Source organism: Corvus cornix, chromosome 15 (genome assembly GCF_000738735.6).
Source record: "Corvus cornix cornix isolate S_Up_H32 chromosome 15, ASM73873v5, whole genome shotgun sequence".
In the NCBI taxonomy this organism is placed as follows: domain Eukaryota; kingdom Metazoa; phylum Chordata; class Aves; order Passeriformes; family Corvidae; genus Corvus; species Corvus cornix.
In genome coordinates this window covers 13,170,225-13,184,241 of record NC_046345.1, presented here as the reverse complement: position 1 = coordinate 13,184,241, position 14,017 = coordinate 13,170,225, and the positions used below count along the sequence as shown (strand labels likewise).

At 43.4% G+C, this 14,017-nt stretch overlaps 1 long non-coding RNA gene across 1 annotated transcript in view; it reads right to left on the bottom strand.

Moving 5' to 3' along the window:
* LOC109145862 overlaps nucleotides 1–14,017 on the bottom strand; it is a 233,903-nt gene that overhangs the window by 171,777 nt on the left and 48,109 nt on the right. The window contains exon 3 of the long non-coding RNA XR_005603182.1: nucleotides 4,526–4,862. This is a non-coding gene — a long non-coding RNA (uncharacterized LOC109145862). The remainder of the gene's footprint in view (nucleotides 1–4,525; nucleotides 4,863–14,017) is intronic.

The window sequence follows — 14,017 nt, the reverse complement described above, 5'->3', positions numbered from 1 at the left end:
GACATGGGAGGCCCACAGGCAGTGCTCCTTCCCCGGGCAGAGGTCCTGACCTGCAGCAGCGTGCTCAGGGAGCTGTCAGGGCAGGCTCCCTGTCCCCAGCTCCCCTGCTTTAGGAAGCACAGACTGGAATACAGCCTAGCACACAAAGAGCCTGCTCTTCAAACTTTCTCATCCTGCCTGTAACAACAGAGGTATTGCTTGGGAGCTCTGAGACAGTGCTTCTCTCTTTCTCCCTCTGTCCTCTCTCCGAGTCCTAAAATAATCTTATGAAAAGGCCACAACCCTTAGATGCTTGAGCTGCCTTCAAGACGTCACAGGCACACTGAAGTCCTTTCAAAGGCAAGAGAGAGGGGAATGGGGCCAGAGATTCTTTGCTGCTTTACTGCCACCACTTTATAAAACCAAACCACCCAGCACACATAACTGGATGTCTTGAAGAGGCTCAGGAATGGCTTGGTGGACACCCTTCTCTGTCTCCTCTCTGAGCTCCAGGGCTGTGTGCATATTCCTAAATACTCTATGTCCATACATTTTCCTGCAATCGACTGCACAGAGAGAACAAATGAAGCTACAGAAAATATAATTCAGCCCTGGGACAGACCCCAGCAAGTTGTAAACAGGTCAGTCCCACGCAGCAGAGCAGGGAAACCCTGGAGAAAACCCAGCAGGAGCTATGTGACACCGGCTCACCCCACACACGTGTTCTGCTGCCACTCGCAGGGACAGGCACTTCCCCGCTCTGCCCCTAAGCCCCTGCTTTGGCTAATTTACAGCAGATCCTCTGGATAAACACGTCTCTGTTGGACACGTAGTTCAGGTGCTGGCTGCTCCAGCTGGGAATCCCTCATGTCCTTGCTATGTCCTGGAGGCATGAGAGGGCATAGGAAGCAGGGCAATCTTCAACCTCCATCTCCTGCTGCCCTGCGACCCCTGGGCTGCCACTGCTGACCCTGCTGGGGCTGTCAGGGGTTGACTAATTTGGACACGTTCAGGCAATTGCTGTCATCAGCTTCCTGCTTTGTGGATCAGGGAGGTTTTTGCTGTAGGCGGGAGTCAATTACTTGGCAATCTCAGGATGGTCGGAAGAGACTATTAGTGTTTGACATTTTAAAGGGAAATGGAAAACAGCCCACCTCTCCCTTTCTGCCAGCTAAACCAACCACTTCATATTAAACTTTACATGGCTCCTTCCTCATACAAATTGGCTCAACAACTGCTGCTCGTCTCCAATGTCAATGGCCCACCTCCCAAAAGGATGTTTGACCATGACTCCAAACCTGCTTTAACAGGAAGTGGAATCTGGGCTGCAATGGAGCCTCTGGAAGCCTATGAGCAGCAAAAATCCCTCATGGAAGACATAAACCAGCAGGCTGAGCAGGGAACACAAGTATGGAAGTATCCACCAATTAGCTGAAACAAAAAAATGGAGCTACATGCTGTACATTCAACATCCTGACCTGACAACACATGGATGAAACTTGTTTGAAGCTTAAAAATCTATCACAGAGAAAGACCAGGCCTAAGTGGGAGGATGGCAACTTGAAGAGCTGTTCAGCAAGCCCATGCCACTCGTGAGCACAAACTCTATTTCAGACACTCTTCCAAAACTTCATTCTATGCCTCCATATGGGATGAGAGGGTTATCCACTTTTCCCCAGAATTTTCCCCAGGGATTTATGCAAAAAAGAATACTTATCTTGGACGTGTAGAGTAGAGAGCAAGACAGGGCCACTGGTAATGTAAGCAGCAGAGTCATAAACCAGCAGCCCTGGTTCCACCTGTGTTTAAAAACCAGTCCTTGAGAAAGAGGGGAACATAGTAGGGCTTTTGTTTCAGAACTAACAGCATTAGAAGTGATGTCTCCTGACTTACAGAACAAAGTTTCCAGCTTGAATATCTCTCTCCTGTCTGCCTTAACTGCAGAATATGTGGTATTACTGTTTAGCAGGCAAGTGTAGAAATCCCATCTGGAATTAAACCCTCACTGTACCTCCCACTGCACAAATATACTGAAGCATTTTGATTTTTCCCTGCTTTAGTATGATAACCTAAGGTTTGAACAGCAGAATTTTTTATTTCCAAAGGCTTAGATACATTGACACCAGGGAATTCTTTTAGAAAATCATTGGGTATTAACAACCTTCTCCCATTGTAACTCAACGACTGAGTTGAAAGCGAAGGCCACACTTCCCTGTAAGGACTGACACAGGAAAGCCACTTCCAAGGCTCAGACACACCAGTTTAGCAAGCAAGTGCCTGCCTCTACTCCTGCTTCCTAACAAGGAGAGAGGGACACAACTTTATGGTTTCCCCACTGCTACAAATGCAAACAGTGACCCTAAATAAAGGATTTTCTGCTCTAGAAGAATAACCCATGATGGAACCTAACGAGGGGCTGTTGGTGAGGGCTGCTCCCTCCTCCCCCTGCCTTTATTACCACCAGTATCCAGTTGGCCCAGGTTCCCCCGGGACTGGCCAGGGTTCGTCTGTGTGCAGACAGCTCTGATGTGGCAGCAGGGCAGACTCTAAGCGCTGGTGTGATTTAATAAACAGACACTTAAGGCAGTTTACGCTGGAGTCAGCCCACTTCGATGGCCTTCTCTGCTAATTTAACACTGGCTGCAGCCCCCGAGCTGGCGTCTCCCTGCTCATTAGGGAGAAGGGGTGTGTGTGCCTGTGTGTGGGGGAGGAATTCTCGTTTCACATTGGTGCTCCAGAGATTTTATTATACCGGGCAGCTCATTTCAGTCACTACATTGCAGAGGATTTTTAAAGAGAAAGGGGGAGGCAGGGCATGCTAGTTAGGATCCTTCCCTGTTGTTATTTTCATTAATTTTCCTCCTTTTTTGTTTTGGTTGGGGGGGATGTGACAAAAAGGGACAATAATTGCCATTTGCCGCAGACTTTGAGGAGTCCTCCTCAGCCATTACAGATTAAATTGCATTCTGTACAAGTGTCCATCAGGCCCCAGCTCCAGACTCCAGGCTGGTTAGAGGGCAGCTGATTCAGCTGCAAGAACATTTTGCTCCACTTCTGATCTGTCCTAATTATAAAAGGGATGCTCTTGCCTTTAACCCCTGGAGTTCTCTCCTCCCTATTAGGATGGAACAGCCCTCAGCCAGCTCTTCCACTGCTTTAAATGAGTCACCTGGACTGCCAGCAGCAGAGAATTATCTACACAGATCTCTGCTGCCTGACTGTCTCTCTCCCCATTTTTATCTCTCAGACCCACACAAACAAAGCCTTTGAGATTCCAAATGGAGAATGGTAAAATCAGGACAGGTTTACTTACAGAAACCATTCAGTCAGGTCTTAGATTTTGTAGAATCAAATCTAAAACTAAAGAAAATACTCACCCTTTCAGTCCAAAGCATGAATAGGTTGAATACACACGGCTGAGGTAGTTTTAAGGTAGTGACCATCAGTACTCCTAGGAGTATAGTGAGAGGCAGAGTCTGTAGTATTTTTGGAGAAGGCACACATGGAGTCTATTACAGTTCTGGCAGCACAGGCAGAAGTATCAAGGCCAGCTTGTTAACAGCTGCCTCAGGAAGAGCTACACAGCTGTACTGACAGCACTGCAGTGTAGATACGGAATGCACACCTGGACTGCACCCAAAAAGCAGCGGGTTGTCCTTTTCCCTTCAAATAAAGAATTGTTCCACTTTAAACCTCTTACAGTGGATCTTTCCACGCCTTTGGTCACAACGAGGTGCAACAGCACTAAAAACAAAGCAGAAAAACAATGTGGGCCTGATACTGCTCCCTTCAAGCCTGATTTTGATGCAGCTCTGACACTGACTTCAGCTGGGATACATCAGGTAAGAATCTACCTTTGTTTGACTTTGGCTTCTGCAGCACAGACTCCCCTCATCCCCTCCTGATAGCAATCTCTTGCCTTTTCCGTCTCACAGCTAATTCCCATCCCTTCCACAGCCCCTTTCCTAAGAGCGGAGCAGGGTTGGGATTCGTGCTTCTCTGAAAACTGGCTGTGAGCCCAAGCTGCCCAAGAATGCCATGAGCACTTGTGGCCCCACAGCACCACAATCAGGACAAGTCTGTCCCTTAGCACCCACGCTATTTTTGTTTTGTTTTGTTTTCAATGAGTTTACATTCTGCTGAATATTTCTTAGAACCAACAGCCCTTTAACCATTGGCTGCATGTTTAGAACACATTAGTGGAAAACATAAAAGAAGGAAAAAAACTTAATAAAATATCCATGAAGAAGAGCAGCACAGTATGTGTCTTCTCCAGCTAGGACCGGACAGCTCCCTCAAACCAGGCTCTCATCCTCAATGCCTGATGGCACAGGGAGCCTTTTAATACCCTTCTGATACAAATCAGCTGTTACCAAACCCATGAACTAAGTCTATGGAAACAGTCAGGGACACTGTGCAGAAGGCTTGCAGCAAACAATCTGGAGAAATCTTCCTTATAAAAGAATTTCTCCTTATTTATCTTCAGCGTTAGAGAGCGACTGATGTCCTGAAGCAACAAGTCTGACATTCCTGCCAGAGATCTTACCTGGTAAAGCAATTCCTCTGCTGTCCTTGTCCCCATGGTATTTGAATTATGCCCACCTTTTGGATTTCAGTGATCCTTGTGGGTGCCTTCCAGCTCAGGACATTCTTCAATGCTATGATTCTACCTTTTAAACCCCTTTTCAGGGAGAAGTTCCTAATACACATTCTCTGCATCATTCACTCTGTGAAGACCATATTTATTCCTTCTGGACTAACCCATCTTCTTACACAGCAACACGGAGGCGCTGGTCAGAACTGGACACATATTTTAGTTTGAAATCCCCTGCCCAGTCCTTTAATGCAGGGTGAGCCATCTCCATCTTCTTAAAACCACATCTCTGAAAAAACAGAAATTTGCTACGTCAGTGGAAAGAGGAAAGATAGCTAAAGCAATGTAAAATTCGTTCAAAATAGGTGTCACACTGCAGTAAATAATAATGTCAAATGATCACATATGCAAGTAAAATATTTATAGCAGTATAAACTTGGTAAGTGAATGAAGCTGTAGGGATCAAACACAGGATGAAGGATCAAACAAGAAACTGCATTTCACTGAGTCAGCCGAGCTTCTGCAACTGTTCATGTGTGCTTTTAGCTCACTCTAATTTTGAAAAATGACAAGTTAAAATCAGTAATTACTTAATGAGCAAGTGCTTAATTGCTTATTTATCTTCGTTATTATTTTACATATTGCTGCTAGTGCCAGAGGCTGGAAAAAGAAGAGACAGAGGAAAGTACATCACAGTAGGTGAGACATGGTTGTTTAAGGAGTCTAAGAGGTCAAAGAAATCCGAAACAAAGCTAGGAGCAAGAATGTAACTGACCATGAAAATCATAATCTAAAATCTAATTAGAACAGGTGAGGCTGGCACCAGGAAAGGAATAACACCAGCAAAAGTGAATTACACTGCAGAGCTACCCAACAACCTCTGCCACTGACCATATCACTTGTACTACAAGCTGTGCTAACCCCAGAGAAAAAGAGGGTCCCCCACAGGGAGAGAGCAGAAGTGTGAAATGCTCCAACTCAGTAAGTATTAAAAAAACATCTCCTCAAAACTCAAATGTAATTTATTCTCTTCAGCACTGCCATAATTTCCACTCATGAACTCAAAGCTTGGCACAAGGGAAACAACTTCTCTTCAGTGTGCACTGCAAGCATGTGGATAAATCTCTGTCCTGGGTGGAAAGAGACTCGGGTTTAAGGGAAGGAAAGCAAGGCCAAGCTTTCAGCCATTTTGTGCAGCCGTTTCCAATGCCCTCGGACGAGCTGATCGTGTCAGTGTCTCAAGGTCCCCAGAGACCGTAATCTTATGTGTTCAGAGAGGCTTTAGTTCATGCAAGGTCAGAGTAATTGTGCATGATTAATGGTTTATCTCTTCCTGAAAGCCTTACACAAAGGCTCCAAACCAAGTTAGCCGTAATTCCATACTCCTTACAGCCTGCTTAAAGGGGCAGCATCCTATTTCCTGTTGGTGGGGCCAAGCAGGTTGACTTTATCTATCAGAATTGGAAGTGAGCCATGTGGCCTTTGAAAGAAGTCCCTCTCCCCCATTCAGCTCCCAAAGGAACATGAATACACTGGAAAAAAAAAAAAAAAAGGAACAAAGGAAAAAAAAAGAAGAAAGAAAGGCAAAAAAAAGAAAGAAAAGAAGTCTAAATTCAGTCTAAACCACCCTAAAGTCTGAAAAGACTTCTCTGTAGCAGTCCCCAAACCTTTTGCTGTGAGATTCTTTGGCTGTCTACAGAAGTGCTCCTTATCACATTGCCAGAGCAGGGCACGTTAGAATCACCTTAGAATCTCATTTTTATTCCACAGCTTATTTTGTTACAAAAAGGATAATTTTTAATCACTTACGGCTTTGTGACCATGGGCAGCCAAATAAGCTGATTAAATTATTATTTGCAGATAGAGCTCACAGATAACTCCTATGGGATAGCTGCAAATTTAGCCCTTTTTGTTTCCCAAAGCATTAAAGCACCCGATTGCCCTGAATGCACTGTGCCTTTTGCTGGAGCTTTGAGCTGCCTGTTTTCAGACTATGGAGCAATTGGGAGCTGCTCCTTCAGCTTCTTGGAGACACACAGGGTGCAATTGGGCACCTAAGTTATATGCTGTTGTCTCTGCCCTCTGAGTGGATGTGCAAAGCCCTTTACCCAAGAGAATAGTGAAGAGTTTTGTTCACATACCAAATCCTCCTTGCCCTCTAAGATGTTCAGATCAAACGCCACATTCTCTGTGGTTTTACGCAAATCAAAATCCACGCGCATCAAGTTTGTTCCCTAACAGCAAACGACAGGGATCACAAACATGGATGAATACAAACAGCAGCTGGCAGCTCAAATATACTTTTGTCTTTTGTAAATGCAGTTCCCACCAGCAAAAGTTTTGATTTATCTGGGAATTTGAAATGTTATGTTATGTCAGAGGGAGGAAAAGGCGTCCAGTGTGGTTAGAAACTTCCACACAGCAATAACCCAGAAGTCATGGAAAATGAGCCAGGGTTATGGAAAGGCAACACTGCCAGTCAAAGGCTGCTCACCCCACCCTGCCAGTGTGTCAGGAACACATTTGTTTCTTAAGGTGAGGGAGCTGAACCGTGTCATCAGCTGCCTTGAACACCTTCCTACCTTGCAGGAATGGACTGGCTGAACACTGCCACCATAAGATAACTTGGATGAAAGAGAATCACGACCTCAAATGTTTTGCTGTCAGGGGAAAGGTAAGATTGGACACTGGACTGCAAAACAGGAGATGACAGCAAGCTGGGGAGATTGGTTTCTTGGAAAGACTTCCCATAGGAAGCAATGTAGAGTAAAGCTGGAATTTTCTGGACAGACTACACCAAGAGTACAGTGGCAAACTGATAGGAGGGAAATGGAATGCCTCTGATCTTAATTAACTCCAAAAACTTGAACACTAACATGGAAATAGCAACACACAAGGAAGGGTTAATATCAAGGAAGACCATATGAGGAAGAGAAAAAAAAAATCAGGGACAGAACTGCAAAACAAACTACATACACCACACACAAAAAGCGGAGAGGAAAAAAATAAGAAAGTCATCAATGCCTTCTTTACTTCCACATTCACTAAAAGATTAATGGTGACTCAAGGTAATTTTTCCTATCAAGAGAAAGACACAGTCCAGAACAAAGACAAAGCAGGTTAAATAACACTTCTGTCAATCCAGCCCAACTGGGGGGCTGTGTGCTAAATCCTCTTTCTCCGGAGAGAAAAGGAAACATCATAAATTATCCAAGCTGTGGAGCAGATTCTATGCATAGGGCTTGGATCACCCCATGCCCATAGAGCCAGGAACTGGGAATGGCAGCAGGCCTCCTTCTGTAACAACGGGGTCTGGGGACAGAACGACAAAAATTCTAGACCTCATGGAAGCCACATTCAGGTCACCCTGAGATACTTAAATTGAACACAACCAAGTATGTAGGGCTGATGAAGTCTGCCCTAAAGCAGCTCAGAAGTAGCTGTAACAGTTAATCTGTGAATAAATAACATTGATCTTCATGTAATTCTGGAAGGTTCTGGACAAACAGAAGGCAAACAAAGGTCCCATCTTTAAAAGCACAACTCAGTAAACTGCAAATTACTTAAATGCACCTTGTAGAAAGATGAAAAAAAATCTGAAAAATCATTTTACAAGTAAGCAGAAGGTAGCATAATTACGAAAAAAGCCTATCAATACAGAATGCTCAAGAACAAATTTATTATGTTCCATCTAATGGGGTAACAGTCCCCGTGATGGGGGGAAGCATTAGGGTGATTTACTTTGATAAGTAAAGTAACAAAACAGTGGTTTTAATCCTTGCCCACATAATGTTGCCAGAGCATAGAAAGGAAATCAAACGTAGATTAAAATCACCACAATTTGGTGTACAAATATCTAGAAAATCCTCTTAACAGCTCTTTGCTGTCAAACTCTTTGCTCCACAGGGGGCACAGCAGCTGCAGCTTCAAGAGCTACTGGCATAAACAGCCCTTAGAGATACACAGCTGCCATTTTAGCAGGTATCATTAGAAGTCAACAATCTCAAGAAAGTGGGAAGAACATCTGTATTTAGATGGAACAAAATGGAGAGGTACAAAATCAATCTATAACAAACAAATTTAAACATTTACAAACAAGTGGCAGCAATATTCAGAGAAGAGACTTCAACAATGCTAACTGAATTCTGGTCAACAAGTTGATGTCACCAAAACAAGGAAAAGAAGGGGGAAAACATGCCAGAATGTACTGACAGGTGAAGAATGGAATGACATTTTCCTTATAGTGCTAGACTTGCCTCAAGTTAATATATCCAGCTTTGGCCACCTCACTGTAACACAGCTGTAGATGGACAAGAGAGCATCATGAATTATAAAAACATTCAAAAGCATTGCTGAAGGATAAAGATTGATGGAACTGTGTTTGTTTTCCATTCCAAAGAGAGATCAAGACAGGGTTCTTCTTTTACAATAGATAAGTAGTGATTATTAAGTAGACTGATGTTCATTTTTTTCTCTGGCCACTTGGTGGTAGAACAGAATGTAGCCAGCTTTGCTGATAGCAAGAATATTTGGGTTTGATATTAATTTAACTTTCACTAATTTCCTAATAAAACAGACAGATAAGAAAAAAAAAAGCATCCAGCTACACATGCAGGAAGCAGAATTCCCTTCCAAGAAGGACTTGAGAGAGCTTCGTCACAGGATAGCCTGAGTATGCACTCATAGACATCAGCAAGACAACAGCTGAAGTGCTGGCCATAAATTCATCATGGGGATCTCTACTCACCTGGAATTGTCTGTCCAGCTCTGAAAAAGCCCAGCTTGGTACCCCAGGCTTGTGGTTAAATAAGCAGCTTGTGGTAAAAGATGAGCAAGGTGTGGGTGATTGGTATGAGTGCCTAATAAGCAGCATCCTGATTGTGACTCCCAGTTGCTGCAGGTGTGCTCTAACCACACTGACCCAGACTCCAGGTAAGCTTCCCACCTGGACTGGCCTGAGCCACAACACTGATCAGCCCAGGTTGTTCAGCAGCAGGAAGTCAAGACTTTGGTGTGATGAGCAAGATGTGCACTGAGGAGATTCACCAGGAACAGCACTCAGGAATCCTGGACAGGCTTTCAAGTCCCCATCAAAGCACTCGGGAGGTTTGCATGTGACAGCGCAGGAGCTGACAGCAGCACGCAGGGTCACAGTGCAGCCTCTGCTCCAAACACAGCATCAGAGCTCAGTGTCACCAGCAGGCACAGTCTGCCATGTGGTCAGACCCACAACAAATGGGGACCTGCCATGTCACATTTCCCTGGCTCAATGGCTGTAAAGGCAGATTGTGATGCAGAACAGATTCAGAGAATAAAAGCACTGCTTGCATCTTCAGCATGCATTTTCTGAAGCACACCTGAAGATGTATCAGCTGGCCACCTTTTATTATTTGCAATACTGCGAGGAAATAAGCAGAGAAGTCTATCCACACGCTGCTATGAACTTGGAACAGCAGGAAACAACCCTGGCTTGGGATGCAATGTCCTTTCCAATATGGTAGCAATATATCTTTCCAAGTTTTTTTTTTTTAACTGTTACGGTTACCAACCATTTGAACAACCTAATTCACAGTTGCCAAGGAGCCAGGGCCTCGATTTCTTTTTCTTCTTGTCTCTTTGGGGTAAAGTAGATTTTTATGCCAGATTAAACAAAGTGCTGCTCTTCTTTGATCTACAGTTCAGGCCACAGTCCTGACTGGAGAAGGGAAAAATAATTCACCAGGGTGCTCCTAACTTAACTACAGCCAAAACCACTTGGGTTTCCAAGGTTTCCCCTACTTCCTTTTCAGTAGGGACATCAAGAAACAAGTAACAAGTTAAAATACATTGAAATACATTTCTGGTTTGCTCTTCATTTCTTTCCCGCTTGCTCTCTTTCTCTACAAGTAGAACCTGAACAAATACTGACCTTAGAAAAGCCTCTGTGTGAACCATCAGAAGGTGTAGAAAATACTTCTAAGTTATTAAATAACCACAGCATCCTAACCCTCAGTGCCCCTTTTCCACTTTGTTCCTTTGTGCCACTGTTCAGCATAAGACAGACTGCAGAATTTTTTAACAAATATTTCTGACACCACATCTAAGAACATCTCTAAAGAGAAGGAAACTCTAGAAAGCTTAATCCAGTCTAGTGCAGATGTCAAATGACAGACAGATCCCCACATTCCTCAGTGCTTATATTTAGCTTCAAACCCCCACTAATTAGCATTCAGCAACCTCTGTATAACTTTAAAACTGCAGTAATAGTAACAGTTATAGCTGAAATGAAAACTTCCTCAGTTGAGACCTTAACTAAGGCAGAACAGAGAAGTTCTAAGATAACAAGGATAAAATAATTTGAAGTCTAGCATGACAATGACATGTGCTTACTCGTGACAAAATTAACAGTAAGGTCTGCATAACTCAGAATATAAACAACACCAGGTGCTTAAGTAGCACTTAGCCTGGTGTTAATTATATCTCATGAGCTCTGTCTTTCAGCAGGAAAGTTTCCAAGAAATCACTCTCCAGTGGCACCAGAGGATTTGGAAACAGCTTGTTAGTACCTTACAGAAACAAAGGATTAAATTGTGCCTCAAAACATCCAACACACACTGCTGCAAAGCCATTCAACTAAATCCAGTGCTTTTTACAATCATCAGGAGTGGGACACTGATAGCAGTAGCAGGACAAAGCTGAGAAACAAAAGCAGTCGTGGCTATGAGGGGCAAAAGTAGGGGAACTAGATCAGAAGCCAGGCCTTCTTCAGCCCTACAATTTCTTTTCTCCCACTAGTTTTCCTCTGTTTAGAGTTACAGACCTCCTTCTGTAGCCTGGCCTGCTTTCTAGCTCAGCCAAAACACATATTCCAAATATTTCAGTCCTTCCTGTGAAATAGCTCAGCTGTTGCTAAGCCTGAGGTAAACCCACCTCCTCTTCTCCCTTAAAATGATGTCATGTTGGGCACCAGACAATTGATTTCAACCCAGCAGTTCGTTATTCTGCAAGTGGGAAGAGCAGTACATGAACCCCCAACCCACACTACATAACCAATAACTGACCCAGGCTGGGACTCCACCCAGGACATCAGAAGGTAATTTTTTTTCTCTATTAGAATACTCAGTATGCAATGCAAAATAATTAGTTAGCTGAGGAGTTCTGAGCTTTTTTAATTAAAAGGAACAGTCATGCTATGCCAAAAATTAACTTTTTGGGGGGACTTGAGTGATAGGAGTAGCTGTTGCATTCAAGTTATCTGAGCCTACAGACATACAAGACACATAGAGTAAAGGACATCAGCAGATTTGGGTTTTTACCCCATTCCTGTATGCATTTAGTCAGGAGAACTCACCAACTTTCATAATGTAGTTTACAGCCCCTGAGCTCAGCTGTGCAACCTGGAAAGTGGAAATGTGGAATGGCAGCAGCAAACAGGCTGGCTGGGCCCAGGGAAGGCTCATGTCTCTCCAGATATTCAGTCATGCCTGTCTGAACACTGTCATTCAACCTTCCCTTCACAAAAGTGTTCCTACCTGCTCAGAGGGTCTCACATCATCCTTCTTCCACTGGACCAGCACGATAATGAGGAACCTTCTGGGCAGAATTGCTCTCCATAATAAATGCCTCAATCAGGAAAAAAAAGAAAGTTACTGCACCTAAAATCATGGGAAAAAAAATAAACTGAAACAGTTCCATCAGCACCTGTGTTAGTAACAGCCTAGAAAAAATGGGAGGATTTTGAGATGCTGTCTTCCCAGGAAGTTTCAGTGGTTTACCAAGTAGAAAACATCAGCATTTCAAATAAATCCTTAACTATTTAACTTTGGATTCCTCTAGCATACAATTCAACTTAAATCCAAACTCTTCCTATTTCCCTAGGGATTGAAATAGGAGAGGTTGAACCTACTGAGCAAAGTAGCTATTCCCCAATATCTGAGGAAATTCTCCAAGGGTATGGAACACGGACATGCACCACACAGGTCACGCTTTGACAACCATGACTTTGATGGGACAACAAACACTGCACACACAGATTTTGTTTTGCATAAATATACGGTACAGAAAGGAACTGGTTAACAAGAACACAGGAAACTCCTTACCAATTGGTAGTGATGGCAATTTCCTGCAATAACTTAGAAGATTTTCACTTGCTTGGTTGGGTTGGTAACTCATATCCTTAGGTTGAAATTCAAGAACCTCAAGTCTTGACACACAATCCAGTGATTAACGATATAGACTGTGTGTACAAGAATGTGGAATATACGGGACCAAATTCATGGTATATCTACATTAGGTGTAACATAAATGCCTTTCAGACAGGTTTTTGGTTTCAATACACTTTTGGAAGGTTTGTTATTGGAGAAGAGGCTTAGAAAATTGACTATGCAAGAAAAGCTATCACAACAGTCAATGAAAGTTATGTCAAACTGCAAAATAGGAGCTGAGCAAAGACTAGGATTCAGAATGGCATTTTCAACATCACTCTAATGATACAGGGCTATGGAAAGATTTTTGGAGGCAGAGAGGGCATTTCAGCATCCTATTCCTATCAGCTTCCTTAAGAAGGTATTAAATTATTGATCTGCCATTTGTAAATGTGCATAATCCTAAACCAAGTAAGCACTTTTTAAAAAGTTCTAATGTGAGCCTTTAGCTGTATGGGTAAGTCCTGTGTGGTTATCAGGAAGCACAACACTGGTTTTCAAAAGAACAAACTACACTGACCACATGTCAGGTTCTGAGCTCTTCTGAAAATTCAGGCACTTGATTCTGTTGTCCAAATGTAAAACTGACAAGCTGCGAATATTTTTCAAGCAAAGATCTGAAGAGCTGTCTCTGACCTCTGCCAAAATCTGTATACTATTGATTGAAATCAGAGGAGGGGTTAAAATAAGGGCATATGGATTAATACATTTTTCATTATTCTTCGTCTTTACAAGCACAGCTTTAGTTGATTTTGCACAACGGAGATGCTTCTGTGTTTAAGGACAGAATAGTGGCTAGAATATAGTACAGCTGAGGAAAACAGGAGGAGAAAGAGGCAGGAAAACACCCTGAAATCACTGTGAACCAGACGCTTCCACCTCACAGCCTGAGACGAACCACACGGTTTGATGGCCAAAGGGCAGCATGTCATGCTTTAGTGTTTCATTTTTCTACCCCATGGCAGTGAGTTGCATTACAATCTGTAAAGTAGTAAACCCACAGAGACCATTATAAATAGTCATGGAATGCCCTGGAGTGACTGCAGCAGAGCTGGAACTGTGCCTTCTGAGCCCCTCGAGGAATTTCAGCTGTGGCTTAACTGTAGGGACATCACTTATCCTATCAGCTGAGTATCTAGTAGACAGGTAGATGTGGGCCTTCACACAAGATGTGACAAGGTGTACAGCTGCTTCAGTGAATCCATGTTTGCCGGGATGAGGCTTTAGGGGCCTTCAGTTTCTGAAAACAGCAGTCATCTCT